A 23042-nucleotide genomic window follows, 5' to 3' on the forward strand; every position below is an offset into this window, starting at 1 on the left:
GGAAGAGAAAAGAAAGTCGAATTTATTGAGTGCGTGCCAGGTTCTCTCTCTCTCTCTCTTTCTCCTCTCTCTCTCTCTCTCTCTCTCTCTCTCTCTCTCTCTCTCTCTCTCTATATATATATATATATATATATATATATATATATATAAAATCTTTCTATCAATCGATCCATCCATCTTCTGTCTCTCTATCAATATGTCTTATCTGGTTTCATTCCAAAATCATTCTCTTAAATTCTCTGACATATATATATATCTTTTTTATTTCTTAAACCATGATTCTCAAAGAGATTAAATAATTTTTTATATTACTTAGACTACTTGCATAAAAAATAGTACAAAGTCAAGTCTGATTCTACTATATGGTTCTGTCCTTTGTAATTATATGAAGACTTTTTTTTTTTTTTTGGCAGTGCTGGGTCTTGTACACTCTAGGCAAGTACTCTACCACTGATAACATTGAGCCACATCCCCAGCTCATGAAAAGTCTTCTTAAACCCTAATCAGACAAAGTTACAAATAGTAAAGAATTTCCTAGCATAAAAAATGATGAAGAGCTATAATTTACTCTTATAATAAATCATTACATAGAATCAATACGCTATTGTTTTGGAGATTTACATGTATTCTTTGTTGTTGGAATGTTCCTTGTAATAGAGGGGAAGGTGTAGAGACAAATCTCACCAGTTATCTCTTCTTTACCTGTCTTATTCCTTATGAACAGCCTTCTCGGCCAGGCTTAGGGTGGCTACCATTCCACATTTTGATCATTAACTCAACGACTTCCTCTAGAAATGACATTTCCTTCTAAAGCCATTTTCAAATCTTTTCTTTCTTTTTTCTTATTAATAAAAGCTTATTAAGAGTTTGCTAATGAGGATTTTTTTTTCATTTTCCACTCTTTTTCTCTTGAGTTAAATGAGCTCTGCTACAGACATAATTACTAATTTTAACTCTTCATAAGATGAACCAGCCAAAGGAGAGAATAGTACAGAACTTACCAACTTTTTATAAAAGTAGCAGGTACATATTAGAATCTCAATAAGTACTAGTTGAATACATACTTAGTTAAGAGTTCTGAAAAAACAAGCAAAAATATTTAGCACTTAAATTAGTTTGAAGACTCAGTTTTAACACTTGTTCTAAAACGCTTATGTATGCATTTAGTTATGTAAAGCATTTCTGAATATAAAATAAAACATTTGGGTTTTAAATAATTTCCCATTGCTGGAATATTTAGAAGAAAAAAAATCTCAGTGATCCTCAATAAAACACAGAACACTAAAGTTCATGCTGCATGTGCCCAACTGGCTATCAGATCAAGAGCTAATGGGGCATATAATTATTGTTACTGAACACAGAGGGAAAGTTATTTTTCATTTTACATAGACTAATGAGTCTTTAGCAGATTTCCCATTAAGTTGTTAAATTGCTTAATGGAAATCTGTTATTTCAAAACTCGTCTTCCTAATGTTTTCATGACAGCAACTACGTAGGATATTTAAAAATAAATATAGTTTAAAATGTCATACCTTTATATAACTTGCACCCAAATTTCTGTTTACTTAATATAAAATAAGTGGGAATATTTCTGATTTCCAGTTAAGCTGATCTCTGGAGATAACAAAACTGTCTTAACTGAGCCCTCTATCACCACTGTTTTTAAATTGATATCTGAATCATCTGTACCTATGCCAGACAAAACAAGGCAGAATAATATCCCCAATGATAGTGTGAGCTCTGTGCTCTGGGTTCAACTTGACAGACACAGCCCACACTTTAATCTCCTTTTCCTCCTGAGACACTATTAAAAGGCAGCTAATGGAATTTTAAAGAGAGAATCCCATAGTGGTAAAGGGAATGAAAGTCTGTATCAAAGGCCAAAAGTCACATTTCTCGACAAGAGAAAGCCAATGATATGTACTGGTGGATGAAACAGATCAAAGTAGTCCTGATTTTAGATTACCCTTGGAAGCAGGGGCCACCATCTACATGTTGGACAGTAATCTCCTCTTATCTACTAGGGATACATCTCAACACCCCCAGGATACATGTGAAACTGCAAATAGTACCAAATGCTGTAATTATTCATTTATCTATCTTAGCTAAGCAGTTATCACTGTGGCCATAATTTTGAGATGCAACAGCAAAATAAGCATGAATTTCTTTTTCCTTCATAGACAGAAAATTCATTTTTACTTAGATCTTAGTAACCTCAATATACAATTTCTTTTCTTTATTAAGTCAAGAACTTCCACCTTTTCAATTAAAAGAAACACATTGGGGCCTAACTCTTTGGCATATCTGAATTGCCGGTAGAATCACTCTTGTGCTTTGTAGTCATTACTAAGTAAAACAAGGGCTACTTGAACACAAGCACTGTGGTACCAGTCAAACCATCTGGTAACTGAGACAGCTACCAAGTGAGCTGTCTACAAGCCACGCGGTTCGCATGTATAGTGTGGTTACACTGCAGGAAGTGATGATTCATGTCCTGGGCAAAGAGAGCAAAGATTTCATCATGTTACTCAGAATGGAGCATAATGTAAAATATGAATTGCTTATTTCTGGAGTTTTCCATTGAATATTTTCAGACCATGGTTGACTGTGGATAACTAGAGCTGAAGAAAGCAAAACGTGGATAAGGGGAAGCTACTGCATTCCATGTGAATGGCTTCTCCTAGAGTTGTTTTTCTGGAATGTCACCCACAAAACACTCCACCACAAGGTACTAGTACTGTGTGAAGGGTCCTGCAGCTTAGAAGAGAGAAGATCTGCCTTGTAGAACCCAGGAAACTCAGAGACTTCAGGGCAGTGACAGAAATAGGATGGAAGGCAAACTCTGAGAATAGGAACAAAGATGCCCCCACTCAGAACACAGCCTAGAGTGCAAAAGAGCTTCCAGGCAAGATTCTTGTCTGAAGAAATAGGATCACTCTCCTGGCAAACCTAAATGCGCTACTTTGAGTGTCAGCCCCCACAACAGAGCCCATTAGGGTATACCAGTTAGCTGGCAGCTTCAGATTTGCTCCTCTAACCTGAAGCTTTTCATTTTAAAAGCCTTGGACTTTATCCACATCCCCTGTCAGCTGTTCTACTACTTAATTCTCAAATGTGAATAGACAGCTGCAAGTTACCAAACATTTCAACAAAACCTGCAAAATAGCACACACAAGATTAAAACACACATGCAAAGAGAAAGGCTATCCTAAGGAAACAGAGGTGGTTTTGGAAACAAAATAGAATTTAAAGAAATACTCAACATAAGCATTCCTTTAGCAATATGAGTGACCACTAGAATTAAGGCTGAAATGGTGAGATGGATTGCCTCTGGGAAGTCATGTAGGATTCTCAAGGGAGGTGACAAAAATTGAATTTTGAGGAATGTGTTTGGAGAAAGATAGAGGTTCAAAAAGAAAGGAACAGAAAATCATGTGCAAAAACCTGTAGTTCTTTGCTAATGCTGCTAGGATTAAGAAGCACCTTTAGCTACTCAAAAAGCTTTTTTTCATCCAGAAAAATATACTTTATTTTATGTTATCCTCCTCATATTCTAAAATTTCAAGGTAATTTTAGAGGCATTCTTAGAGAAAAAAATTTCTAGTAAGAAATGTTTTCATGTCAGTGAAACAGCTGCTCTGGAATGTGTTGACCACCTTTACAAAAAGCACTTAAGAATAAACTAGATGGCCACATTCAGGGATGCCATGGAAGGAATTCTCTGTGGGATAAATGGTTAGTGTAATAATTGGCCCCACCCAAAAATAATCTTAAATCCAGAAGTCTGTGAGTATCCAAAAGAAAACAAAAAGTAGTCTTGCCTATAAACAGGTACATCTAAGGGAACTCATCCTTTCAGATTAACTGCTCTGTATTTTGATATCATTATTATATTTTTGCAAAAGGACAGTCAATTGCACTGGGACAGCCACAGGCCACTGTTAGCCACAAGAGAAATCCTCCTCATATTCTAAGCACATTCAAGACTCTTGATACCATGGGGGCCTGGGAGACTCTGATGTACCCATGTGGGGGCCTGGGCAGGCATCCTTTCCAAGGAACACTCTGGGAACACCACCTTGAATGGAATTATTCTCTCTCATTTTCTACCAAACTCCTTTTGCCTCAGTAGAAGAGGTTGATTTATGGTTAAATATGCTTCAAATTTCTCAGGATGATGCTGACTTACAAGACTCAGTCTACTTAATCTATTGTGCCCAGACATTTAGTTTCAAAATATATGGTCACTACAGAAAGTGACCTAAAATACAGATCATCACTGAGTCAGGACCTACACCCCAGAGCTGCTTCTTCCTACTATGTGTATTTTAACTGATCTCAGTTACCACAAAAAGCAATGAGGTTGAAGGAAATAAACCATGTCTCAAATGTCTTCAAACTCTTAACATTTTGAGACAAAAGGTTGTCTTATGCACATGTAGGAATATTCCTAGATATGGATCCTGAACTTCTGAGGAACCACTGGACTCTGAGTGGCTAACCCTCTGGAACAGTTGGCTTGAATCATCTCTACCCACACACTTGGAGGACAGTGGGCATCAATGCTCAACTTCCTCCAATGCACCTCTACACCCTGACCCCAAAAACACACTAAGAAAAGTCTGAAGGAGCCTAATATGATGATTAATGCAGAGGAATTCTTTCAAATTTCAAAGAGAAGTTTTAATTCAGGTTATTAGTTGCTGAGGTCACTGGTTAAAAATTGGAGCCATTGTTTACAACAGACATTTAACTAACCACCCAAACAGGAAAGTTAAGAATGGAGGATTATGTGTGTATTAGCACTATATGTACTTCTCACCCTCTGTTTTGCTCTCACTCTCCTCCTGCTTAAAGAATTTGTTTATGGAGAATGTAAGAAAAAGAGAAGAACAACTGGTTGGTTTTTAGAAGTGCTCAAAAGAAATGAAACTTCTTCCCCATTAAAAACTACTTAGGTTTGGGAGTTGCAGTCCAATTAAGACAGACCTGTCTCTTAAGTGAGAAAGCTCTGGGAGAGAGTACCAGCAGTACTGTTGCTGAGGGTCACCTGCTAAAGGATCCTCCATGATGGGAGAACTCAAGAGCATCCAGATCCTCTCCCACCCCTGGGGGAAGTAGTCTCTAGAATTTAAGCCTCAGCAGATCCACTTGGTAGGGGCTGGAAATAACCTCAGACCAGGTTTCCCCAGTTTGCTGTCACGTTTCCTCTTTATCTCTCCTATCTTAAAGTTTCTGCCTCTGTTCTCAAATTAGCTGTCAGTTCATTTTCCTTAGCCCCATTTCGGTTGTCTACTGATGCTTTTTTTTTTTTTTTTCATTTCCTGAATCCATAAAGCATCCTTTCCTCAGCCTTGTAATCTTTCTTCTTTACACATGCAGAGCTGAAAACATAAAAGGTGTCATCACCGCGAACTTTAAGAAGTACCAAAAATTTATCAGTGCTGAAAATGCTGAGGCTGCAGAGAGCTAGGAAATATTTAAGGGCTATCAATACATGGATCCTAATTCTCTCACAGGGCCTGGACTTCTATCGCCATCTACTGTTAAAGCAACCACTCTGCAAAAAAAAAATTTTTTTAATCTTTTTGTGTTTTGTAATAACAGAGCACATAACTTTTATTTCAAGCTGACCAATTTGGAGGCCTAAATAAGGCATTGAAATGCAAAGTTGAGCTCAAAATGATTTCTGAGGTTTTGAAATTTGTTGTCATTAAAGCCATTGTCAAAAATCCAGTTTCATAAAAGAATGTTAATAAAAGTGGAATGAGCTCCTAAAGAGATGTCATTCACCTTGAAATGTACTGAATTAGAAAAAGTGGATGATTTATAACTCCACACTGCTGGCTTATGTTTTATCCAAAAGGACTTGGAAGAAACATGAGGTAACAGATCAGGGTTCTAGTTACTGATAGCTGCTGGGCTGTCTGTTCAGTGGCCCCACACACCAAGGGCTGCTCAATGCTAAAGAGATGGAATTTATTCTTGGAGGGATGCCAGAGAATTCACTGGGGAATTTTATTTAGGATTTGTGTGTGTGTGTGTAAATAGTCCTTACTTTCTGTGCATAGTTCAACACCAATATGAGTACTTGTTAATCACCATACATATTTCCCTTGGCAAACCATTTTATTCTTTGACAAATTAGTTTAATAAAGACCTCAAAATAAATTGTGAAAAAACTTCCTCCTCCTCATTACATAATTAAACATACCCAAAACATTGTGCTGCATAACATTCAACTAGGAAATCCTCCCTCCCCCTTAATCATACTCATAGTTATTAATCTAATAGTATTATGGTCATCCATGATGTTGATTGAGACAACACTGACGAACTAGTTAATGTGCTTAATGAACCAAGGAGGAAAACAAAAGGCACCCCATTGCAAGTTTATTAGGCTAGAAAAATGAATACAGGAACCATTATTTCATTACAGGGTTTAGCTGCCCAAACTGTCAGGAAGACTTCCACAGTCACAAACCTCTTAATTACAGTACCAGCACCAAGCTTCTCTTTATATTTGCACCACATCCCTCTTTGAGTTTTGTTCTTTTTATAATATCTCTCTAGTATTAAGGCTACCCTTGCTGATTTGATTCTGTTTATGATGCTACCAATCAATAATTCAATTGGGAACAGAATGATGAGCAAAGCAGACACTGACTCTGCTCTGTCTGGTGGGGAGAAGGAGACATTAGTCGAATAATAACACAAACAAATGTAATCCAGGACTGTGCCAAACTCTATGAGCAAGGGGCCTCTGATACCCTAAGTGCCTATGAGAGAGAAACTGACCTTGTCATGGAGGTCATGGGCTCTCATGAGAATGACAAGTTAGGTGGTAACTAGACAAAGAGAAAAGGCCATTGTTAATTCCCACACAAGCAATGATTACAAATCTGTCTGAGTATGTTACTGAGCTGAGCACAGACTAGAACAACATGAATTCAGTAGCACTTTCCATTTAGAAATATATAATAAGGAGGCTGACTCATGGTTGACTCCCTGTCTCCTCTGGAAACACCATCTGATGGAGACTTCGATTTGTTTATCAGAACTACACGGCCTCTGCATACATGTGATTATCTAAGTCCCATCTCTGATGAGCTCTGCTGTTCTTGTGGTTATGTTTGATATATTAGGTGCTTGTTTACCTGCCTGGGTGCAGGAACTTGGAGATCCTTCCTTGCCCTTGCTGCTTCCTACCCTTCTCCTTTACCAACTCCTTTCCTTGCCCTCACTTATTTTCCTAACTTATCTCCATATTTTCATTCTTTACTCTCCATTTATTTTTAAAGTTTTCTCTTTAATTTATCTCCTCATTTTCTATTCATTCTCCATGTACTAGAATTATAATTTACAAATGTATCTCAGGGAGATTACTTTATAAGGTGGCTGGGTAAGAATCATTTATCCTATTTTCAGATGTAGGGTAGGGTAAGTGGACTTCTCACAACCACATGTTCAAGAAGGAGAGCAGCCTTAGCAGCAGCATAGATGCCTGTCTCCTACCACGTACTCATGCCACTAGAACAGCCTGCCATGACAAAAATATCACAGATATCCAATCCTGTCTTTTATTCTGAATAATAAAACTCCTTCCCCATCCTGTTTTTAGCATTCACAAAAAATGAGTCTAGACAAAAGTCCTGGTCAGAGTGGCTTTCTCGTTGCTCATCCATCACATGACTAGATAAGCATCAGTCCAGTCTGATGCAGATGTACTGGATATTACCCTTGACCTTGGACTTAACCCCTCATATAGAATTGTTTTTATTATGATTTTTACCTTGCCTGATTATGACCTGGGAGGTGGCTTGGCTGGGGAGAGTAGGGAATGAAAAGGATTGTTTTGAGCATCATTTATCAGCCTTCATTAGATTACTCATCATGAGACATCCATCTTTTTATATCCAAACTAAATCTACTGTTTTTCTCTGCATATATTGCAAATCCCTCAGAGACTTTCAAATTCTATTAGGATTTCTGTTTACTTCCTTCTCTCATCCAATTATAGGAGACTTAAAAGAAAGCACATCCATATTTTATGCCACAGACCAGATGCCATTCTACTACCAGAAAAAAATAAGTCAGTGATCTTTATTTAATCTTTCTGCTGATTTTCAGTCTGGCAAATGTTTAGTCCACTTTTAAGATGTCAGTTAACACCTCCATTGACCAAAGGATCATGTTTGGTAAAGGACCCTCCTTGGTTCATGGACAATCAGAGTGCTCAAGAAGTACTAAGCAGGTGACAAACATCATTCATCCATCCATTTGATTAGTCACTGATTGGATTGATTAACCTTTTATTCATTCATTCAACTAAGCACTTACAGGATGTCTAGTATATGCCAAACATTCTATGTGGAAAAGGGTCCAATTTCTGCCCTTAAAGAGCTCCCAGTCTGCTGGGGGTGAAAGAATGTGGAATATTGCAGCAAGTCGCTGAGATTTATCTATGTAATTTCAGAACAAAAGAATAAGCAGCTATCTTGGGGAAACTAGAAGCATTGATCCTATGCAGGTCCAGGGATTTTTATCAAGTGACTACCAAACCTGAAGGGTAAAACAGCAGTCTCTTCAAATTAAGGAAATTTTATGCTCACATGAGCCGGTGTCAAGAGTTGGAGATTTTTCCATCTAGGCACAAGTCTGTAAAAGCCACATTGAAGTGTAGAACTGAGCCATACTCTTCACTGCCTACTCAGTTTTGCAAAGGAGAATTCTTCCATGGTCAAGAAATAATTATGAGCATTGATAAGAAATTGAATATTAATAAAATGTGTGAGCATCCCCTCTTTACATTGCCTTATCTATATCTCTGAGGTCATTGCTTATCCTCAGTCATGTGTCCTTTGTACAGAAACCTGGTATAATTTAAAGAACAAGGTCTTTCGTCCATCTGTATCTTTATTTAGTTCCTGGCTCCAGCACTTAAAATCTGTATTACTTTGAGCTGCTACCAAATCTCTCTGAGTCTGCTTTATTAATCTATAGACTAGGGATTTGTGTTCACTTCATAGAATTATTTCAAGAATTTATATTTTTTAAAAAATGTAAATGCTCTAGCATAGTACTTAACAAATGGTAGGTATTCAGTAAGCGTAGGTTCCCTATCCATCTCTCTCCCTCTAACTGCCCCTTTCCATTGTGCTTGAACCTCTTCCCTCAAGCCTTTTCATACCAGGAACCAATTGACAAAAGCTCTGTTTAGTATCCCTTTAACAAACACTGGCTGTGTATCTCTCACACAGCCTCAGGCAGACAGTAATGTGGAAGACAGAACATAGCATGGGATGGAGTATGCCTCGATTGCAAAGAGACATCAAGGGTTTCAAATACCCATCTACACTCAAAAATATAAATTTCCTAATGGCAGAGCTTCAGGAATAATAGCAGATATGAAAAAGATACTTTTGGGCAAAGTGTCACCTCATGCTACTTCCTATTTTACACCTAACAAAGTAAGTCCAGAGCCACTGAACATGGTCACTAGCTCAGAAGCATGCACATATGTCTGTTCCTTTCATCCCCAGGGTATTCAGTGAGACATATAGCATTAAAATGGTTTGGAGGAAAGTGCTGCATACCCATCACTAGGATCCCTTATAATTGCCTGTATAGCAGATCAAATCTCTGCTACAGGATTTAATATTTCTCTCTCTTCTAGATGCAGCACTCCTGAAGGGTAGCTTTTGGATGTACCCTGTCATCTAATTATTGAGCAATCTCCAAATCAGACTATAGATGGTTTGTAAAATTTCTTGTACTGTGACCAGAAGAATAGGGGATTCATGTTTCCTGACAACAGATTTTCTCTATACCCAGATATTAGAAGAAATAAGACAACTCTCATCTCTCGCTTTTTCTCTCTCTGTGTAGTTCTATAGAATAGTCAAGGCTTTTGTAACAAGTAGTAAGTATGAATACTCTTGTCACTAGTTTTCACTGGTCAGTCTTGGTCAAATCTTAATCTTTCCAAACATCTATTTTCTTATCTTTGAATAAAATGATATTTAACTTACAGATATATAATAAAAATTAAATATCCTTAGCTTTTAATAAACATTAATGATTATAATTAAAATTAAATCTCATTTAACAAAAATTAAATTTGTATCATGTTTGGGTATGAAAAACACTAAGGGTAACAGTCGTGGAACTAGTCTCACTAATTTTGTTGTTCCTTCATGACATATTTTATTTGTGTTGAATGCACTACAGTTTACAAAGTTATAGGGTGTCCAATCAGTATAGGTAGGTAGGTAGGCAGGTAGATCTCTCCCAATATATATATGTGCTAGAAGATAATTTGGGCACAAGAAAATAACTGAAAGTTATACAAACCTCTTTTTCCCTGGGCATAGAAGGCATTCACAGTTATCAAAAAATCAAGCCTTGTATTTGATAGTGTATTTGGTTTTTGCAGAAGGAAATATTATCAATACCTGGTATTGTGTGCACATCACTGTGAAGGGCTGATTTATAAGATCATTCTACTTTTAATTTATTTGGGGCCATCCCCAATTTGGGAACAGGGGTTAACATGAGAATTAGGGTTGACAAATAGCTAATGTATTATCATGTTCAACTGTCCAGTGTCCACATGAGGAACTTTCTGAAGTAGTTCTCTAACCCTTTGAGAAGGTATGGCCACAGTGCTAAAGAGTAAGGATTATAGTTAAAGCAACATACGTAGACACCAAGACACCCAGAGAAAGCTGATTTCCTTTGCAGCACCACTGTGGGCCATGCAGAGTTGGTCTCCTGCAAATGGTATTCTTGATACTGATGTACTAAAAAGGAACAGACTGATTTACTTAGAGCTTTTGTTTGGCTGTTGTTTTGGTAGGGCTTATTTTGCCTGAAGAGGGGATGATAGAGAAAATGGAGTAATTTTAGGGGATATCTGTGGAAAGAGGTATAAAATATTAGAAAGTACCATGTCCAGTGTAATACTGACCCTGTGACATACCCATGAAGCCATTACTTATCTGACAGCAAGAATTCCCTCTATGAAATTTTAGCAACAAGTAGAGTTTGGGGAAAAGTACTAAGTTATCCTTATGTACATCAAAACTCATGCTCAGAAAATGGGCATTTGGAGTCTTTTGGGTGTCCCATCTCCTCTTCTGCTAGACCAAATTTCCTCATTATTTGACTACCCTTCCTTTGTTTTTGCTTTCCATTGTTGCAATCTTCCTTTTATCAAAACTAGCTCTTAGGATCAACCTATTTTCATGACTTTTTCATAGGACTGCTAAAGCTCAGGAAATAAAGCCAAGAGTTAATAAATGGGATGGCATCAAATTAAAAAGCTTCTGCACAGCAAAGGAAGGAATCAGGAATGTGAAATGAGAACCTACAGAAAGGGAGAAAATATTAGCTACTCTTCTGACAGAGGATTACTATCTAGAATATATAAAAATCTCAAAAAACTTTACATCAAAAAAATCAAATAACCCAGTTAATAAATGGGTAAACAAACTAAACAGACACTTCCCAAAAGAAGAAATACAAATGGCCAAAAATACATGAAAAAAAATGTTCAATGTCATTAGCAATTAGGGAAATGCAAATCAAAACTACACTGAGATTTCATCTCATACTAGTCAGAATAGCATTCATAAAAAAATACAAATAATAATAAATGCTGGAAAGGATGTTGAGAAAACAGAACACTTTTCCACTGTTGATGAGATTGTATGTTGGCACAGCAATAGAAATCTATGTAAAGTTTCCTCAAAAGACTAGGCAAGGAACTACCACATAACCCAGCTATACCACTCCTTTGTATTTATCTTGAAGAATGAAAGTCATCATACTATAGTGATACATGCATACCCATGTCTATAGCAACACAGTTGACAACAGCAAAACTGTGGAAACAGCCTAAGTGTCTATCAAAAGATGAATGAATGGATAAGAAAATGTAGTATATATACACAATGGAGTTTTATTCATCTATAAAGAAAAAAAATGAAATTACATCATTGCAGGAAAATGGGTGGAACTAGAGAGCATTATGTTAAGTGAAATAAGTCAAACTCAGAATGTCATGTTTTTTCTCATATGCAAAAGCTAGAGCAGAAAAAAAGGAAAGAAAGATGGGATAGATCTCACGAAAATCAAAGAGAGAAGAGTAGAAGAAAAGGGCCATGAGGTGGGGAGTGGTAAGGGAAGGGGGAAGTGCTAGGGAGTGATATTGGCCAAATTGTTATATTGTGTGCATGTAACAACCAATCCCATCATTACATACAATTATAATGCACCAACTAAAAAAAAGTGAAAAGAAAAAAAAAGAGATCAACCTATTTGCACCGAGATGTAGATGTCTTTTAGATTTTCATTCCAGAATCATTCATTGATCATGTTCTTCATACCACATATTTTGCCACATATTAAGAACCCAAGAGCTGAAGAAAGCACTTTTTAAAATAGACTTAACTTTTCAGAGCAGTTTTTAGTTCCCAGAAAAATTGAGCAGAAAGTAGAATTTCCATATATGTCCCTCCCCCACATGTGCACGGAGTCCACCATGACTGACATCTCCTCACCTACATTCAACATATCATTATAACCCAGAGTCCATAGATTATATCAGTTTTTCCATAGTTTTGCATTTTGCACAGTGCCATTAGTTGGAATCATATAGCATGTAGCCTTTTCACATTGACTTCTTTCCCTTAGCAATATGCATTTGAGTTACCTCTGTATCTATTCATGGTTTGATATCTCATTTCTTTTTGGTACTGAATCATATTTCATTCTCCAGATTATACCAGTCTATTCATTCTTCTGCTGCAGAACATTTTAGTGGCTACCAAATTCTTTCAGTTAAATGAAGCCACTGTAGGCATCCATGAACAGATTTTTGTGTGAGTGTAAGTTTTCAGTGTCCTTGGGTAAATACCAAGTGGCACAATTTCTGAATCATGTGGGAAGAGTATGTTCAGTTTGGTAAGAAACCACCAAACTGTCATCCAGAATAGCTGTACCATTTTGCATTTTAACCAGCAAAAAATGAGAACACCCGATTTTCCCCTTACTAGCCATCAGTAAGGTATATTGACACACATGGGGTATAACTTAATCTGATTTAAATCACATTCTTATGTTTGTACATGATGTGGAATTCCACGAGTCATGTATTCAAATATACATATTCTTATTTTTTTTCTTATCCTGATGCTGTCAGTGTTCTGACTTTTGGGCATTTTAATAGCTATATATGGTATCTCATTTATGTTTTAATTTGCATCTCCTTGATGAACTACAATGTAGAGCATCTTTTCATATGCTTATTTGCCATCTGTGTATACTTGGTGAGGTGTCTTTAAGGCCTTTTGCTCAATGTTAATTGAGTTGTTTCTGCTATCTTGTTTTTTTTAATGTACTATATAACTGGTACATAAAAACCTAAAAATTGTACATATTAACAGGGTACCATGTAAACTTTCAATACATGTATACATTGCATAATATTTAAATCAGGGTACATAGATCTATTTTCTCAAAAATTTATTATTTTTATAGTGAAAATTTCAAGATCCTTTCTTCTAGGTTTTTGAAATGTATAGGACATTATTGATATCTATACGCACCCCACCTTGCATGCCAGAGCTTCTTATTCCTGTCTAACTGTAGCTTAGTACCCATTGTTAAACCTTTCCTCATCTGTCCCCCAACCTCTTCTCCTTGGCCCCTGGTAACCACTGCTCTAATTTCAACCTCTGTAAGATCAACTTTTTTTTTTTTTTTTGCTACTGGGGATTGAACTTTGTGGCACTTGGTCACTGAGCCAAGTCCCCAGCCCTATTTTGTATTTTATTTAGAGGCAGGGTCTTCCTGAGTTGCTTAGCTCCTCACAGTTGCTGAGGCTGGCTTTGAACTTGCAATCCTCCTGTCTCAGCCTCCCAAGCCACTGGGATTACAGGCATGTGCCACCGCACCAGATGAGATAAACTTTTTTTTTTATTCCACATATGAGTGAGATCATGCAGTACTTATGTTCATTCTTTTTTAACTGAATAGTATTCTATTGTGTGTATCTGCCACATTTCTTTCCAGTCATCAATTGACGGATACTTAGGTTGTTTGTTCCCATTTCTCGACTGTTATAAATAGTGCTGCAACAAACATGGGAGTGAAGATGTCCCTATGATATACTGATAATTTCTATTGGATATACTCTATATTCTGTTCCATTGATCTATGAATTTGTTTTTATGCCAAAAGCATGCTGTTTTGATGACTGTGCATTGTAGTTTGTTTTGAAATCAGGTTGTATATTGCCTCCTGCTTTGTTCTTTGTGCTCAAGATGGCTTTAGCTATTTGGGGTTCCATATAATTTCAGGGTTTTTTTTTCCTAGTTCTGTGAAGGATGTCATTGATATTTATATTCTTACTGTTGAGTTTTATGAGTTCCTTGTGTATTTTGACTAACAGTCCTTTATCTGATATGACTTCTGCAATTGTTTTCTCTATCTGTGGCTGGTCTTTTCATTCTCTTACGTTGTCTTTCTCGGACCAGATTTTTTTTTATTTTAATGAAGTCCAGGTTAAAAATTCCTTCTTTCATGGATTATGCCTTTGATGTTACATCTAAAAAGTCATTTCCAAACCCAAGGCCAATTAGATTTCCTGCTATGTTAACTTTGGAGAGTTTTACAGCTTTACGTTTTGCATTTAGATCTGTGGTAAATTTTGATTGGATTTTTGTGAAAGCTGTAATGTCTGAGTCTACATTTCTTTAGTATGTGAATATCTGGCTGTTCTAACACTATTTATTGAAAAAGAATATCTGTATTTTGTCAATTATATTTTCTTGCTCCTTTTTCAAAGATCTGTCAACTGTATTATTGGGAGTCTATTTCTGAGCTTTCTTTTCTGTTCTGTTTATCTCTTTGTTTATTCTTTCACCAATGTCACAATGTCTTGATTAGCATAACTTTATAATAAATTTTAAAGTCAGGTATTATCAATCCTCAAACTTTGTTCTTTTCCAATAATTTGTTGACTATTCTGGGTCTTTGGCCTATCCACATAAATTTTAGAATCAGTTTGTTTGTATCCTACAAATAACTTGCTGGAATTTTGATTGCAGTTGCACTGAATCTGTAAATAAATCTGTAAGGAACTGACATTTTGCCAGTATTGAGTTTCCTCTTCATGGAATTGGAATATCCCTCTGTTTATTCAGTTCTTTAATTTTTTACTCAAATTTTGTGGTTTTCATTATATAGATCTTTTGCATATTTTGTTAGGTTTTACCTATGAATTTCATTTTGAGAGGTGACAATATAAATGATATTGCTTTATTTCCACTTCTCCTTATTTATTGCTGGCATATAAGAAAGTGATTCACCTTTGTGAACTAACTTTGATCATTTAACCCTGTCTGTTTCATATCATAATCCAAACCCTCCTGGCATATTGTGGATTCTCAAGTGATACTTGTTCAGTGGATGAACAGATAGAGTATGATAATTAGGGTAGTTGATATATGAGTCTGGCATTATAGAATCCTAGGTAAGTTAGTGTTGAGGAGAGCTGTGGAGAACAAATATTATTTAAATATTCATGAAGTATTAAAGGAAGCTTCCCAAGAATACAAAAGGGAAAAGTACAACTGCAGGCAGATAGGACTGTATACTCAAAGACTAAAGGGAGAGAGTCAGGTGTTTGAGGAAAAGCTAATAATTTAGAAAAAAATCAAGAAGTTTTGTGTGTCAGGATATGAGGCTACAGATATTCAGGGAAGAAAATGTTGATATTTCTTCTAAAATCACTTTGTGTTTGTGCCAATGTCCAAAGTTGGCTTCCAGATTTCACCATGGCTAACATAGTTAATGAATAACTTTAGGAATGCTAGGCCTAGGAAAAGTTTGAACCAGCTTTTAGTTCTAAAGGTAGAAATCTAGGCAGAAGTAGGTCAGCAAGAAAACTGAAATGTTGTATTGGAAAACCCTGGATGTGAAGCAGTGATCTTCCATTCATTTTCCTAAATGGAAAAAAAGAATCAGAAAATCCATAAGGGCTCAACTAATTGTTATGTAGAGATTTCTCTGGAATTAGAAAATAGAACTTTTAGCAGGAAATAGGCACAGGAATACTTGTATAAGCAGTATCAGCAATCCCTGAGAAGAGGACAGATGAATGTTTAAGAGAAGAATTTTGAAGAATTCAACAACAGTTAAAGGTTAGAGAAGTATTTTATATCTTTATATGTTAACTTTAAAAATAAGTTACATCAATAGTAATTAATGTGTATTTAAAGTATTCTGCCACTTTTTTCTATAGTAATTCTTACATAGATGTCTTAATTATGTGGCATTTTCTGAAATTCTATTAACAAGGTCTGGGGGAAGACTTGTCATGTGAATGCTAAGGTCATTGCCCAGATACAAAATTGTACTAGCCTTTTACTTCAACTCCATTTACTAAGGTGACAGTTCATAGTGATTGGATCAGCCTGGGTAATCCCTTTGCTTCCCTAACCAGGTGATGCACATGCGCATGGGCTCAGGTAGCAACTACCAGAGTATGCTAACTTTCTTTGGCTTCCATAACAAATCAGCACAAAGTGAGTGGCTTAAAAACAACTGAACTTGTTCCTCTTATCTAACTATAATGTCAGATTTCATGTTAAGCAATTTATTGTCTCTCTATCTCACTGCTCTGGAGACTAGAGTCCATGATCATGGTGACAAAGAACCGTGGTACCTCTAAATCCTACTGGGGAATCTTTCCTTGCTTCTCTTGGCTTCTGTTGATTTGATGGCAATCTCAAGTGTTCCTTGGCCAGCAGCTGCATTGTTCCATTCTCTGCCTCTGATATTCTCCCAGGATACCTCTATATTTACCTGATTTTCTTTTGAGACCAGTCAGATTGGATAAGTGGGCCACTCTAGTTCAGCATAATCTCATCTTAATATATCTGTAAAGACCCTATTTTATAATATGTCATATTCTGAGCTATCAGGAGTTAGGACTTCAACATATCTATTGGGAGACAACACAGTCAATACCAAACATAAAGTATAAACTTCCCAAGGGCAGAGAGGTCTTGTGAGGCTTTGTATGCCCAAGAACCAGCCAATGTCTGCCCCAATAGCTGCTGGATAATTTTTTGTTAAATGAGTAAAGAAATACTCTGCTCTATTGTCCTAAGAATGAAAATTTCTCTTTGTTCATCCTATCCAAGAGCATCTTCCTGGCCTCTGTTCCATGTCTCCATTGCAGCCCTACCAGTCGATGGGAGAATATTTGCTTTGTTCCCAAACCTCATGCATTTTCTCACGTCCTTCATTGCTGTTCTTCCTTATTCATGAAACGTCCTACCACTCCCCATCTCTAAATATCAAATCAGTGCTCTGCTGTCGTAAAAATGTATCCCAAATGTTGTGAATGGATGAATATTATAATTCGTTATTTTTATGTACCTTCCTATTATCCTACAATGATAGCCTCATAAAATTAAAAATTAATTGTGTTTATAGTTCTATTTTCAGTACCCAGCATGGCACCAAGTACAGATTTACATTAAAACTCTAGGCCAAAAAATTAAGGAGGATTCTTATTTTAGTTTTGTTGTATTTTTAGTTGATAAATAAAATTGTACATCTTTATAAGGCACAAAGTGGTATTTTATGTAAATTTTTTATTTATGTATGACAGCAGAATGCATTACAATTCTTATTAAATATATGGAGCACAATTTTTCATATCGCTGGTTGTTTACACAGTATATTCACACCAATTCATATCTTCATACCTGTACTTTGGTTAGTAATGATCATCACCTTCCACCATAATTAATTACCCCATTCCCCCTCCCTTCCCCTCCAATCCCTCTGCCCTATCTAGAGTTCGTCTATTCCTCCCATGCTCCCACTCCCTATGCCACTATGAATCAGCCTCCTTATATCAAAGAAAACATTTGGCATTTGGTTTTTTGGGATTGGCTAACTTCACTTAGCATTATCTTCTCTAACTTCATCCATTTACCTGCAAATGCCATGATTTTATTCTCTTTTACTGCTGAGTAATATTCCATTGTGTATGTATGCCACGTTTTTTCATCCATTCATCTACTGAAGGGCATCTAGTTTGGTTCCACAGTTTAACTATTGTGAATTGTGCTGCTATAAACATTGATGTGGCTGTGTCCCTGTAGTGTGCTATTTTTAAGTCTTTTGAGCATAGACTGAGGAGAGGGACAGCTGGGGCAAAGTGGTATTTTGATACTTGTATATGTTATGGCATTATCAAGTCAGAATTAACTGGCATATACATCACCTTAACTATTCATCATTTCTTTGCCATGAAAACATTTGAAACCCTCTCTTTTAGCTGTTCTGAAATACACCATACAGTTTTATTAATTATAGTCACCTTATTGTACAATAGAAGAACTGAACTTGTTCCTCTTATCTAACTATAACGTCAAATTTCATGTTAAGTGACATGAACCAGGAACAGAGAGACAAATGCCACATGATCTCACTTCTATGGAGAAACTAAAAAAGTCAAATTTATAGAAGTAGAGAGTGGAGTGTTGTTTATCAGATCCTGGGTGGGGAGCAGATGGGGAGTTGATAGAAATTAAGGAGAATTTTATCTCTCAGGTATTGTAGTAGCAATGGGAACTTTAGATAAGAGAAATGAAATAATTATGTTAATTTTTAAAGAAAATTTCTCTGGCAGCAATATGGAGGAAAGGGTGCAAGGGTGCAGGAAGGAGGGACTCTTGGGGTCAGCCAAGATAGGGATCCCTGGCAGAGTCCAGGAGCTCAGATTTGAGATGTCATGACACTGAACTAAGAGCAATGTTAGGATGATTTTATTTTTTTCTAAGGTAAAACTGACATTTGTTGGATAATTAGAAGTACTAGAGAAGCAGGAGAGAGGTGAAATTTAGACATTTCTGACTTTTGTAACATCATTTAAAAACATAAGTAATAAAAGGATTAAAGTGAATTCTGGGGGTAGATAGTAATTTCATTTTGGAGAAGCTAAATGGAAATTTGGAGTAGAGGACATTGATCTAAACTAGATATATGGCTCAATGACGGAAATGAAAGACCACACATTTATTAATTATTCAATAAATATGGAGGTCCTGGCATGTGCCAGGCACTATGCTAAGTGCTAGGGGGACAAGGGAGTTGCTACTCTCATAAAGAAAACATTCTAGTGGGAACAAACAAATAAGCAAAGTGATTTCACTGTAATATTAGTATCATGAAGGAGACATGCAGGAGGCTATGACAGAAAACAATGAAGGGAGGACTAGTGTAGATGGAGTGGTCGATGCCTCAAGAAGGAAAGGAGCTCTCTGAGGAAGAGTTACAGGGAGGAGTGAGAGGAAAAAGTAGCCAAGGACACAAGTTATGGGAATGCCATTTATGAACAGGAAACAGATGAGAGGAGTCCCTCAAGGAAATGGAAACAAGGAACAGAGGGGTCAAACAAAGACCAAAAAAAGTGATGTGCCTTTGACAAGAGAAAAAGAGATTCTAGAACTGTACTATCCATTACAATAGCCAAGACATGTAAGGGTTCTATGTCTGTGACTGAGGTCTCTGATAGCTTCATGACCGTGGCATGCTTGGTGGTTAGGAAGTTTCTGTGCAAAGATGCAGAATTCCTGGATGCTAGGAATTTTCTGGACAATACATGGAATGCCTGGCTGCTGGAAAAACTTCTGTGCAAAGACAGGGATGCCTGGCTGCTATAGCAATGTCCTTCATGAAGAGGCTCTGTGTTAGAGTTTTATCAGCCTCCATATTGATCTCAGGCACACAGCTCCTGGGAATAAAGGAACTCTCTTGTAAGACAACCACAGTGTTTCACTTAGGCTAAACCTTCCACATAACAGTAACTCTATACAATAGACTTCCTTGAGAACTACACAAAACTCTTAACATTGCATATTGCAACTTAGTATGTAACTGAGGAATAAGGTGAATAATATTGCTAAATCTGTAACCTCACTAGTAATACAGTGAACAATATATACTAATGATGCCAATGACCTAAAGTAACATATTTGATATAAATAAAGCTTGGCAGCTTGGCGCTTCTGCCATTCTGCCATCTTTCCTGCCTCTGCATCTTATCTCTGTGTCTCCTTTTTATTTTCCTTACAAAGACATTTGCAAGTATTCAATATAAATATCTTAGAAACATTTCCATCGCCACAGACATTTCCTTTTCAAAAATATACAGAGGAAAGTTTATAAGGTCAATGCCAAAGAGAGGTCAGTTTGAAGAAAAATAGTCATTTGTGTCTTTCTGTTCAAAGTGAATATTGAGTTGTTATTGACTAATCAAATGGAACTCTGGTTTAGATGTGGGTTGAAACTTGCTTCAGTAAGCAAATATATGCAATGCTAGAGTTGTGAGGGATTGTAGCTGTTCTGGCTTGCTTTCCTCACCATTCCCTTTATTATACAACATGGAAACTCCTGTTCAGAAGGTTATATTCAGAAACACCCAGGAGTTAATGTTAAAGTTGAGACTAGAAAACAGCTCAGCTCTGGAAGCTCAGGCAGGAGGACCCCAAGTTCAAAGCCAGCCTTGGCAATTTAGCAAGGCCCTAAGCAACTAAGTGAAACCCTGTCTCAAAATAGGGAGGAGGAGGGGGGAGGGGGGAGGGGGAGGGAGAGGAGGAGTGAAGGAAAGGAAAATAAAAGAAAGAAAAGAAAACAGCTCAGTTTAGAGGAAATTTTTTCCTCATAATAATATGGGTATATCTAAATTAGAGTTAAGAAAGACCTACACAACTTGAACCTTATATTTTTATTTAGTTGATAAAAGCCATTTTCCTTACATCCCACTAATTGCAGAGAATTTGAATGTTTAACAATTAACTCGAATTAATTAATTAATTAGAATTTTATTGCACCCCAGAGCTCCAAATTAAAAGGCATTTTTTAAAAATCTTTTATAAAATATGCTTGCCTGTAGGAAGAACATGTAAGATTATTCTCTTAAACCATACTATCAAATATTAGTTTTTCTTATACCCTGGATTTTATAGGATTTTCAAACAATATTTCAATATTTACTGGTGATGGAAACTTAAGAACAAATGATACAGCTATAAAAATATTATACAAAAGTTATACTTTTATTTAAGAGAATTGATAATATTTTTCCTTTCATAATTAACTGCTCTTTAAAATTTTTAAATGCAACAAGCAACAGAAGCAAATATGTCATTATGAATAGAATGTATAACTTAATGGGAAAGTTTTCAGTCAAAATATTATGAAATAAAAGAAAAATAGAAAGGTTATCTGTTTTCTTTTGCTTTGGAAGTGAAATTATGATTAGAAGTTATGGTTATAAAAAGTGTAAACATATGTGAGAGCGAGTGTTAGTGGCTTCTTATTCTTTTGATCAATTTAGACAAAAGCAAGTTGAGAGGAAATGTGACTATAATATCATCATATTTCATACATGAATAAGGAAAAACTCCAAATATTTCAAAATCAAACTGATTGGAACTAATCTTTAGATGATTTATGTTTGTGGGAAGAAAACTATTTAACTTGTCTAATTCTCTCTACCAAGGATATGATATGTAATCTCAGATGTGTAACTAATTTCAGGATTTTCTCTGAAGAACGCTGAAACAGTTTTAGAAAATGTACAGGTTAGATCTTAGCTGTTAAACTCGAGGCTTTATATTCCCAGCCTCAACCACAGACCTGCACTTTACAGCACAGGTATCATTAAAAACTCTTAGAATTAAGTTCCTTGAAGACAAATTTGAGAGATTGTAGGACTAGCACAACATGAAGTAAATAGGCATACAAACAGAAGTAACTAGGTTTATGGAATCTCCCTGAGGTACAGAAATTCTATGTCTCCTTTTACCTAAATACAAATCTAAATTTCTAGCTGGGCATCCATTCATCTAGTTTTCCTTATCACTCACACTGAGACATCCCTGTTCTCCAACCACAACCACATAGCTTTCCTCTGGTACTGAGCTCAAGTGATCTACTGAAATATGGTACCCTCTACTTCCTTTCCCACTTATCTCATTTCTACCCATCCCTCACAGGGTCAGTTCAGATTCTACCTTCTCCAGGACCTAATCTGAACATGATCTCTCAGTATCCATGGCACTCATTCGGTATTTAGCACATGTAGTCCTGTGTTGCTGACTTCTTGTTTCATGTGTGCCTATTTGCTTTCCAGAGATTCTAGCTTTTAGAAGGAAAAAAAGTGAGCTACCACTCCTGAGCACTTGTATGATCCTAGTTCTTAAGAGTTTTTTCAATTCATCGTTAAACCACCATAAAATAGATATTATCATTTAATAATTATTAAAAAAATAGACTTCAAAAATCTCCTGAATTATCCATCTGTTAATTGATAGCCATCTGTTAATGTAGCTCTAGCTCCAATGCCTATTGTCTCACTCTATCACAGTACACTATACTATCCTTAATAGTTTTTTTTTTTTTTTTAATCTCGCACAATAGCAACCATAGTATATTTAGTGTAGAGTCATTATCTATGTGATAACTGTTTTTGCTGAAGTCAGACTAACTTCTGTGGGTTTTGTTAAGCCCAGAGTTTGGATCCTTCCCTGTAATGCCAAATTTCTTGTACATTATTTTAACATTGTGCCCTTACAACAACAGTTCAACAAAATCCCTTTATTTGACTAATTGGCCAATGTGATTATTTGGATATAAGGTATGCATTGTAGAGTCTTTTGAGGAGCTAGCTTATTGAGATACTAAAGACACGAATCATAACCAACCAGCAGCTTTGAAGCTTTCCGTAGTTGACCTCCACGCCACCAGCTTGCTCTGCTCCCCTTCATAGTTATATGAACAGTATGTACTTTCCCACTGTGCAAAAAAGAAATCTCTTTGATTTCCTACCTCTGTCTCTTTTCCTTTATAATATTGTTCACATGAACACTGTTGCACTTACAGAAAAGCAAAGAAAAGAGGACTCAGGGAGATTATCTGGCTCTTCACAATGACTTCGAAGGGTAATACTCCTT

General features: G+C 36.4%; 1 protein-coding gene across 23 annotated transcripts in view; it reads left to right on the forward strand.

Moving 5' to 3' along the window:
* The window catches only part of Dlg2 (discs large MAGUK scaffold protein 2), a 2050987-nt gene that overhangs the window by 1653404 nt on the left and 374541 nt on the right, over window positions 1–23042 (forward strand). The window lies entirely within an intron of this gene.

The sequence above is a fragment of the Marmota monax genome, unplaced genomic scaffold (assembly GCF_021218885.2).
Source record: "Marmota monax isolate L192 unplaced genomic scaffold, Marmota_monax_Labrador192_F-V1.1 WCK01_AAM20220418_F8-fsc00096, whole genome shotgun sequence".
Lineage (NCBI taxonomy): Eukaryota > Metazoa > Chordata > Mammalia > Rodentia > Sciuridae > Marmota > Marmota monax.